Raw genomic sequence first — 11,513 nt, 5'->3', positions numbered from 1 at the left:
ACCTATGTAGTTTGGGCTCAACAAAATATTTTCGCATTCGGAAGAGAAAATTGTTGACTGAAATTTCGTAAATAGATCTCGCCGCGACGAAAAACGTCTTTGCTGTAATGACTTCCATCCCAATTCGCGTATCATATCTGCCACACTCTCTCCCCTACTACGTGATAATACAAAACGAGCTGCCCTTTTTTGCACCCTTTCGATGTCCTCCGTCAATCCCACCTGGTACGGATCCCACACCGCGCAGCAATATTCTAACAGAGGACGAACAAGTGTACTGTAAACTGTCTCTTTAGTGGACTTGTTGCATCTTCTAAGTGTCCTGCCAATGAAACGCAACCTTTGGCTCGCCTTCCCCACAATATTATCTATGTGGTCTTTCCAACTGAAGTTGTTCGTAATTTTAACACCCAGGTACTTAGTTGAATTGACAGCCTTGAGAATTGTACTATTTATCGAGTAATCGAATTCCAACGGATTTCTTTTGGAACTCGTGTGGATCACCTCACACTTTTCGTTATTTAGCGTCAACTGCCACCTGCCACACCATACAGCGATCTTTTCTAAATCGCTTTGCAACTGATACTGATACCACCGTATCAAACGCTCGCGACTCTGACAACGTCACAATGTGTGCAGTATAAAATTTAAGGCTAGGTTCTTACTTATTGATAGGATATGCGATGGGAAACGCAACAATGAACCTCATGCGCCGCGATGGTTATCAGTGCAGCATTCGTGTTCCGACGCGAGCGATACAACAAGCGACAAGACACAGCTGGAGGCAGAAGCCTCTTGTGTGGTCTGTCACTGCCAGCCTCAGTGTGGACACCTTCCAGATATGCCACGAATTTAATCGAGACTAGAAAGAGGTATGGCTCTCCTATGCAGCAGTGAATGACCTAAAATGCACCAAACTTAAATTGGTCAGCGAATACATTTCTTACTGCAAACCTTTCAAAATATGCATTTTTTTTCATTATCAAGCTGTGAAATCAGACTATAAGATGCAAAAAAGTCTTATTTTCACCAAATAGTTTCCTTAAAATCCAGTGAGACTGCGTATAAGAGAACATGCGTTAGACCCATAACATGGGTTTTTCATTTTTCACAGTAAAAGTAGAAGTTTTAGTGTGAAACTAGCTACAGGGACAGATGTCGCATTGCTTCACCTACCTAGCACATTTTTGAGGCATATAAGGATGGAAATTTCCCTTCCCGTGTATCATATGATACAATTGCATGGTGCAACCAGCACTATGTTGCGCTGGGCAGTGTGACAGAGAAGCATTTTGCTGTTGTATCATTGTCGTCCCACTGTGTACCAGTTAGGTCGCATTCCACCAGTGTGGGTAGCTTCTCCGTCTGATCGCAAGTCACAGCGCGTATCGCATCACATATCGTGTTACATATGTGAGAAGCACCCCTCACAAATCGTATTTCCGATGTGAGAAACAACCCTCACATATCTTACAGGGTGCATATAAAGTAAGTATCCATTTTGCGGAAAACGTACATGCCGATTATTTCTGTTACAGGTACCGTGAAGAGACATCACAAACAATTGCCGAAAGAATCACAATTCTGGAACATCGTTTACGTAGCGAAACCTATGCTGGGGTCCAGAGGCTGTTTGAGAGAAAGTATCGGAAGGATGCCCCTAGAATAATTGCCATTCGGAAGCTCGTCAACAAATTCCGGCGTACAGGATCTGTAGCTGATGAGAGACTCGCTGGGCGACCACCGGTCAGCTCCCAATCTGTACAGCGTGTGAAGGAAGCTATCGAAAGAAGTCCAACGGCTTCTACCCGCCGGCTGAGTCGTGTTCATACCGGAATCCACAGTGTGGAAAGTGCTTCACTACACTCTTAAAAAGAAGGCATATCTAGGTGCTTCACCAGCTAGAGGATGAAGATCATGCGGCACGAGCAGCCCTATTGGAGGCTGAAGCCGAGGAGGACCTGATGAATCATGTTCAGCGACGAGGCGACATTTCATGTCTGTGGCGTCGTCAACGAACAGTATTGCCGGATCTGGGCAGAGGAGCAACCCCATGAATTCACTGAGTGGCAAAGGGACTCTCCTAAACTCAATGTGTTGCTTGGTGTCACGAAAGATCGGATCTACGGGCCGTTTATGTTTGCTGAAAAGACAATTACCAGAGCAACCTAACTGGACATGCTGCAGTTGTTGTTGGAGCCACAGTCATGTATCAAGAAGATGGGGCACCACCCCACTATGCAAACATTGTCCGGGACTACCTGAATGAGACCTTTTCCAACAAATGAATGGCTGCTCGCTTCCCCAACCTCTCCCATGGACTTTTTTTGCGTGGGGTTTCACCAAGAGCCGAGTTTATGCTACCAGGGTGCCTTATTTGAATGAACTGAAACGGCGAATACCAGAGGCATGATTGCTAATAACCCCTCAAATGTTACAGTGTGTGTTCTACGCTAATAAAGGTGGACTTATTGAACAGTATTAGCTACTCTCTCTAAATGTATTGTTTATTTTGTTGCAGCACATCTGCCGGCCTGTATGGCCGAGCGGTTCTAGGCGCTTCAGTCTGCAACCGCACGACGGCTACGATCGCAGGTTCGAATCCTGCCTCGGGCATGGATGTTTGTGATGTCCTTAGGTTAGTTAGGTTTAAGTAGTTATAAGTTCTAGGGGACTGATGACCTCAGATGTTGAGTCCCATAGTGCTCAAAGCCATTTGAACCACTTTTGTAGCACATCTGGAAATTGAAAATGGATACTTACTTTATGGACACCCTGTATTACCTATGTAAGAAACACCCCGTAGTTTGCACATCCAGTATCAACATTTCACTTGCTGCAGTGACTGTGGACACGTATCTCAAGACTATGTCTATATGAGCGACTAAATAAGGAGAATTCTGTTTCTTTCACTTGTTTCCACCTACGCAGGAGAAGTCAGTCATTTCTTTTTTTCTAGCGTAGGATGATGTGGGGGTGCCATTGGTTACACGTCTCGGTCACCTCTTGTTCGCATTGATGGCACTTTGAACAGTAGACATTACATTTCAGATGTGTTACGACCCGTGGCTCCACCCTTCATTTGATCCCTGTGAAACCCTACATTTCAGCAGGATAATGCACGACCGCATATTGCAGGTCCTCTACGGGCCTTTGTGGATACGGAAAATGTTCTACTGCTGCCCTGGCCAGCACATTCTCCAGATCTCTCACCAACTGAAAACATCTGGCCAATGGTGGCCGAGCAACTGGCTCGTCACAACATGTCAGTCACTACTCTTGATGAACTGTGGTACCGTGTTGAAGCTGCATGGGCAGCTGTACCTGTACACGCCATCAAAGCTCTGTTTGAATCAATGCCCAGGCGTATCAAGGCGGTTATTACGGCCAGAGGTGGTCGTTCTGGGTTCTGATTTCTCAGGATCTATGCACCCAAACTGCGTGAAACCGTAATCACATGTCAGTTTTAGTATAATATATTTGTCCAATGAATACCCGTTTATCATCTGCATTTCTTCTTGGTGTAGCAATTGCCAGTAGTGTATTTTACTGCCCAAATAGCAAAACTCACCTACTACTTAAAGTGTCTCATTTCCTAATCTAACTCCCTCAGCATCACCTGATTCAATTTGACTACATTCCATTATCTTCAATTTGCTTTTGTTGATGTTCATTTTATATAATCCATTCAAGACACTATCTATTCCGTTCAACTGCACTCTGAAGTCATTTGTTGTCTCTGAACAGAATTACAATATCAATGCTTTCATTTCATCTCCCTGGATTTTCATTCCTACTCCAAATTTTTCTTCAGTTTCCTTTACTGCTTGCTCAGTATACAGATCGAATAACATCCGGGATAAGCTACAACCCTGTCTCACTCCATTTTCAACCACTGCTTCCCTTTCGTGCGCCTCGACTCTTATAACTGCCATCTGGTTTCTATACAAATTGTAAATAGCCTTTCGATCCCTGGTTTTACCCCTGCCGCCTTCAGAATTTGAAAGTGAGTATTCCAATCAACATTCTCTAAAACTAGAAACGTAGGTTTTCCTTAACCTACCTTCTAAGATATGTGGTAGTATTGCCTCGCACGTTCGTACATTTCTACGGAAACCAAACTGATCTTCCCTGAGGTCGGCCTCTACCAGTTCTTTCATTCGACCGTAAAGAACTCGTGTTGGTATTTTGCAGCCGTGACTTATTAAACTGATAGTTCGGTAATTTTCACACCTGTCAACACCTACTTTCTTTGGAATTGAAATTATTATTTTCTTTTTGAAGTGTGAGGATGTTCGCCTGTCTCATACATCTTGCTCACCAGATGGCAGAGTTTTGTCATGGTTGTCTCTCCCATGGCTATCAGAAGTTCTAAAGGAATGTTGTCAACTTCCAGTGCCTTATTTCGACTTAGGTCTTTCAGTGCTCTGTCAAACTCTTCACGCAGTATCATATCACCCATCTCATTTTCATCTACGTCGTGTTCCATTTCCATAATATTGCCCTCAAGTTCATTGCCCTTGTATAAACCCTCTATATACCCCTTCCACCTTTCTGCTTTCCCTTCTTAGTTTAGGACTTGTTTTCCATCTGAGCTCTTGATATTGATACAGGAGGTTCTCTTTACTCCAAAGGTCTCTTATTTTCCTGTAGGCGGCATCTGTCTTTCCCCTAACGATATACGCATCTACATCCTTACATTTGACCGCTAGCCATTCCTGATTAGCAATGTTGCACTTCCTGTCGATCTCGGTTTTGTGGCGTTTGTATTCCTTTTCGCCTGCTCCATTTACTGCATTTTTATATTTTCTCCTTTTATCAATTAAATTCAATGTCGCTTCTGTTACCCATGGATTTCTACTAGCCCTCGTCTTTTTACCTACTTGATCCTCTGCTGCCTTCACTACTTCATCTCTGAAAGCTACCCATTCTTCTTCCACTGTATTCCTTTCCCCCGTTCTTGCCAGTCGTTCCCTAATGCTCCCTCTGAAACTCTCTACAACCTCCCGCTCTTTCGGTTTATCCAGGTCCCATCTCGTTAAATTCCTACCGTTTTGCAGCTTCTTCAATTTTAATCTACAGTTCACAACCAATAAATTGTGATCATAGTCCGCATCTGCCCTGGAAATGTCTCACAATTTAAAATCGGGTTGCTCAATCTTCCTCGATTTCCACGCCTCTTAGACGTATACAACCTTTTTTCATTATTCTTAAACCAAGTTAGCGATGATTAAGTTATGCTCTGTGCAAAATTCTACCAGGCGGCTTCCCCTTTCACTCCTTATCGCCAGTCCACATTCATCGCCAGTCCATATTCACCTACTACCTTTCCTTCCCTTCCTTTTCTTCTATTGAATTCCCCATTACTATTACATTTTCGTCTCCCTTGACTATCTGAACACTTTTATCGCATCATACATTTCTTCAGTCTCTTCATCACCCGCGAAACTAGTAGGCATATAATCTTGTACTACTGTGGTAGGCGTGGGCTTCGTGTCTACCGTGGCTACAATAACGCGTTTGCTATGCCGTCCGTAGCAGCTTATCCGCGTTCCTATTTCGTCTCTCTTCACTACCTGAATAATTTCTTTTACCTCATCATACATTTCATCAATTTCTTCATCATCTGCAGAGCTAGTTGGCATATAAACTTGTACTACTGTAGTAGGCGTGGACTTCGTGTCTATCTTGGCCACAATAATGCGTCCACTATGCTGTTTGTAGTAGCTTAGCCGCACTCCTATTTTTTTATTCATTATTAAACCTACTCCTGCATTTCTCCTATTTGATTTTGTAACCCTGTATTGACGTGATCAGAAGTCTTGTTCCTCCTGCCATCGAACTTCACTAATTCCCATTATATTTAACTTAAGCCTATCCATTTACCTCTTTAAATTTTCTAACCTACCTGCCCGATTAAGGGATGTGACATTCCACTCTCCGATCCGTAGAACGCCAGTTTTCTTTCTCCTGATAACGACGTCCTGCTGAGTAGTCCCATCCCGGAGATCCGAATAGGGGACTATTTTATCTCCGAAATATTTTATCCAAGAGGACCCCATCATCATTTAATCATACAGTAAAGCTGCATGTCCTCGGCAAAAATTACGGCTGTAGTTTCCCCTTGCTTTCTGCCATTCGCAGTACCAGCGTAACAATGCTGTTTTGGTTAGTGTTACAAGGTTCAAAAATGGTTCAAATGGCTCTGAGCACTATGCGACTTAACTTCTGAGGTCATCAGTCGCCTAGAACTTAGAACTAATTAAACCTAACTAACCTAAGGACATCACACACATCCATGCCCGAGGCAGGATTCGAACCTGCGACCGTAGCGGTCACGCGGTTCCAGACTGAAGCGCCTTTAACCGCACGGCCACACCGGCCGGCCCTGTTATAAGGCCAGATCAGTCAATCATCCAGACTGTTGCCCCTGCAACTACTGAAAAGGCTGCTGCCCCTCTTCAGGAACCACACGTTTGTCTGGCCTCTCAACAGATACTGTACCGCTGTATCGCTGAGGCACGCAATCCCCCCACCAACAGCGTGATTCAAGGGGAGGGGGGGGGGGGGGAGTGAATATTTAGTTACATTAAAAATTTTTAAAGGTTTATCTATGAAAATTGGTGTTTCACTTCTCGGTTAGATATGTGGAAACATGCGTTAGACGATGAAGTTTTTGTGGAAGTATCACCAGAAGAACGCAAAACCTTAGACTGCAGCTGTTATAATCGCTTTTTGGTCAGATGTATATTCGGCAAGACCATTCTTCTATAATCTTATTTGACGTGAGAAGTTTAGAAGGTGATACAATTTCTGAACGACATAAAAATTCGATTAAAAAAAAAAACACTGTGCAGACCATACAATCGATTTCTGTATTATGCTGCTGTCTGTTGCACACGAAGTCAGAATTACAAGGCTTCCACGTGTTGTATACAGTGTTATATGGACACGTTGGGTTGCTGGCATTGCAGTGAACGTGGGCGCATACAGTGGACAATAGAGAATGGTTCACGGGCACGGGGATCATCGTATCCCACCAGAAAAAGAACACGTTTCTGTAGAAGCGCTTATATTTTTATACATGTTAATTTCGAAATCTGACAGATAAATCTCGGAGAATAAAGAAGCGTAAGGGTGCCAAAAATTACAAGGAGCTGCATAAATTACAAGTGAAGCAGCGGGCGCTAATCTAATTCAGGATATAATTGGAAGAAGAGATAACATTAGAGGTTACGGTAAAGCTCTGATATGAGTTTTAGTAAGAGATAACATTATCAAGAAACTGTGTTCAAAAGTTCGTAATGAAACCGTAGCACAATGAGGCATAGCATGAAGCTTCGGACGATGAGTCTGGATCCGCTGAGAGATGACTCCACAGATCGGCGGAAGTCGGTACTGGTTCGGAGTTGCTCCGGATGAGGAACCGCGGAGCGGTGGGCATAATTGTGTGGCGTATCTTCCGACAATGAGTGGGTTCTCGGAGGCCGTGTGCCGGCCTAACAAGAAGAGGTTCGCAGGAGTGTGATCGACTTTTTGAAACTATCTACACGGTGATGTAAGTTAAGATCCCACATTTCCCTCATTCAGCCTAGTGGGAAGTCGATTGCAATTAATAGGCGAAAAAATTTCAGAATTTTGTATGACGCTCAATAGAGTTAAATAGTTTTGCTACATACACTCCTGGAAATGGAAAAAAGAACACATTGACACCGGTGTGTCAGACCCACCATACTTGCTCCGGACACTGCGAGAGGGCTGTACAAGCAATGATCACACGCACGGCACAGCGGACACACCAGGAACCGCGGTGTTGGCCGTCGAATGGCGCTAGCTGCGCAGCATTTGTGCACCGCCGCCGTCAGTGTCAGCCAGTTTGCCGTGGCATACGGAGCTCCATCGCAGTCTTTAACACTGGTAGCATGCCGCGACAGCGTGGACGTGAACCGTATGTGCAGTTGACGGACTTTGAGCGAGGGCGTATAGTGGGCATGCGGGAGGCCGGGTGGACGTACCGCCGAATTGCTCAACACGTGGGGCGTGAGGTCTCCACAGTACATCGATGTTTTCGCCAGTGGTCGGCGGAAGGTGCACGTGCCCGTCGACCTGGGACCGCACCGCAGCGACGCACGGATACACGCCAAGACCGTAGGATCCTACGCAGTGCCGTAGGGGACCGCACCGCCACTTCCCAGCAAATTAGGGACACTGTTGCTCCTGGGGTATCGGCGAGGACCATTCGCAACCGTCTCCATGAAGCTGGGCTACGGTCCCGCACACCGTTAGGCCGTCTTCCGCTCACGCCCCAACATCGTGCAGCCCGCCTCCAGTGGTGTCGCGACAGGCGTGAATGGAGGGACGAATGGAGACGTGTCGTCTTCAGCGATGAGAGTCGCTTCTGCCTTGGTGCCAATGATGGTCGATTGCGTGTTTGGCGCCGTGCAGGTGAGCGCCACAATCAGGACTGCATACGACCGAGGCACACAGGGCCAACACCCGGCATCATGGTGTGGGGAGCGATCTCCTACACTGGCCGTACACCACTGGTGATCGTCGAGGGGACACTGAATAGGGCACGGTACATCCAAACCGTCATCGAACCCATCGTTCTACCATTCCTAGACCGGCAAGGGAACTTGCTGTTCCAACAGGACAATGCACGTCCGCATGTATCCCGTGCCACCCAACGTGCTCTAGAAGGTGTAAGTCAACTACCCTGGCCAGCAAGATCTCCGGATCTGTCCCCCATTGAGCATGTTTGGGACTGGATGAAGCGTCGTATCACGCGGTCTGCACGTCCGGCACGAACGCTGGTCCAACTGAGGCGCCAGGTGGAAATGGCATGGCAAGCCGTTCCACAGGACTACATCCAGCATCTCTACGATCGTCTCCATGGGAGAATAGCAGCCTGCATTGCTGCGAAAGGTGGATATACACTGTACTAGTGCCGACATTGTGCATGCTCTGTTGCCTGTGTCTATGTGCCTGTGGTTCTGTCAGTGTGATCATGTGATGTATCTGACCCCAGGAATGTGTCAATAAAGTTTCCCCTTCCTGGGACAGTGAATTCACGGTGTTCTTATTTCAATTTGCAGGAGTGTATTTTGGTTGCATGGTGTAGTGGATAGAATAACAGCTTCACATTCCGGAGATTGTGTGTCTAAATATTGTCAGGTGCGCAAAAAATGCTTTTTAATTTATAAATCCTTATCGAAATGATTTTGATTATTCAGTTAATTGGTTTAAATGTAACCGAACGAGGTGGCGCAGTGGTTAGCATACTCGACCCGCATTCGGGACGACGATGATGTTGTTGTGGTCTTCAGTCCTGAGACTGGTTTGATGCAGCTCTCCATGCTATTCTATCCTGTGCAAGCTTCTTCATCTCCTAGTACCTACTGCAACCTACATCTACTTACTGTATTCATCTCTCGGTGTCCCTCTACGATTTTTACCCTCCACGCTGCGCCCCAATACTAAATTGGTGATCCCTTGATGCCTCAGAATATGCCCCACCAACCGATCCCTTCTCCTAGTCAAGTTGTGCCACAAATTTCTCTTCTCTCTACTTCTATTCAATACCTCCTTATTAGTTATGTGATCTACCCATCTAATCTTCAGCATTCTTCTGTAGCACCACATTTCGAAAGCTTCTATTCTCTTCTTGTCCAAACTATTTATCATCCATGTTTCACTTCCATACATGGCTACACTCCATACAAATACTTTCAGAAATGACTTGTTGACACTTAAATCTATACTCGATGTTAACAAATTTCTCTTCTTGAGAAACGCTTTCCTTGCAATTGCCAATCTAGATTTTATTACCTCTCTACTTCGACCATCATCAGTTATTTTACCCCTCAAATAGCAAAACTCATTTACTACTTTAAGTGTCTCATTTCCTAATCTAATTCCCGCAGCATTACCCGATTTTATTCGACTACATTCCATTATCCTCGTTTTGCTTCTGTTGATGTTCATCTTATATCCTCCTTTCAAGACACTGTCCTTTCCGTTTAGCTGCTCTACCAGGTCCTCTGCTGTCTCCGACAGAATTACAATATCATCGGCGAACCTCAAAGTTTTTATTTCTTCTCCCTGGATTTTAATTCCTACTCCAAATTTTTCTTTTGTTTCCTTTACTGCTTGCTCAATATACGGACGGAATAACATCTGGGATAGTCTACAACCACTGCTTCCCTTTCATGCCCCTCGACTCTTGTAACGATAAAGGAATATAAATGAAAAATTAGATTTAAAACAGTTAACCGTATAAGAAAGATGATCAAAGTCATTTCGATAAAGATTTTAAAATTAAAAAGAAATTGTGCACCTGACAACAAAATGGTTCAAATGGCTCTGAGCACTATGGGTCTTAACTTCTGAGGTCATCAGTCCCCTAGAACTTAGAACTACTGAAACCTAACTAACCTAAGGACATCACACACATCCATGCCCGAGGCAGGATTCAAACCTGCGACCGTAGCGGACGGGTGGTTCCAGACTGAAGCGCCGAGAACCGCTCGGTCACTCCGGCCGGCTCCTGACAATAGTCAAACCCACATCAACCTGCATGCAGTACTGTTATTCTATCCATAGACCACGCAACCAGGACTTCTTTAACGCTATTGAGTGTCACTCACACCAAATTCCGAATTCTTTTCTCGTCTATTAATGGCAAGCGGGAGCCAATCAGTCTAGGCGCTCAGTCCGGAGCCGCGCGGCTGCTACGGTCGCAGGTTCGAATCCTGCCTCGGGCATGGATGTGTGTGACGTCCTTAGGTTAGTTAGGTTTAAGTAGTTCTAAGTTCTAGGGGACTGATGACCACAGATGTTAAGTCCCATAGTGCTCAGAGCCATTTGAACCGAGAGCCAATCAGCGTGAATGACTGCAATGTGTGTTACGTGGGATCTTAACCTACATCACTGTATAGACAGATTCAGAAGGTGGATAACACTGCGGGGCACCTCTGCTTGCAAGTACAGCCGATGCAGAGGTGTACGGTGCGGACTATTTGTGAGCACGTGACTTGGGCTGGCTGCAACTCTTGTCGTCGACTGAAAATCAGCCAGATGGCGAAAGCAGCGCCAGCAGTGGTGGCGTCACGAGTTGCTGAAGATAACAAGCCGCGTGGTATTTGTTGTCGCTGGCTTGCTACTCGCAACTTCTGAGGTTGTAGTCACCGGGGTACGCAACACGCTTTTAACAAACCCATGCGTGCTCGTTAGTGAGGCATGCGTGCTGCCGCATGTTAGCAACAGAGCGGGCAGGCTGTTTTACTTCCATCCAAACCAAGCTATGCTCAAACCAAGCAGGCTAAAGGAGTTTTGTTTGCCTGCCTGTCTTCCCGCAGTACTATACCGCGTAGCAGTTTTCTCCCGTACGCTTTCACCGTCTTGCTATGAGTATGTTTCGGAAGGTGATGAAATATCTGAGTATCACAAGACGAGATTTAATGAAATATATATTTGTTTTGGTTATTTGTAGCCCAGAAAATGAGGAATTTTCC

Source organism: Schistocerca nitens, chromosome 4, assembly GCF_023898315.1.
Source record: "Schistocerca nitens isolate TAMUIC-IGC-003100 chromosome 4, iqSchNite1.1, whole genome shotgun sequence".
Classification (NCBI taxonomy): Eukaryota; Metazoa; Arthropoda; class Insecta; order Orthoptera; family Acrididae; genus Schistocerca; species Schistocerca nitens.
The sequence above is the reverse complement of the archived record's forward strand: the minus strand, read 5'-3'. Positions refer to the sequence as shown.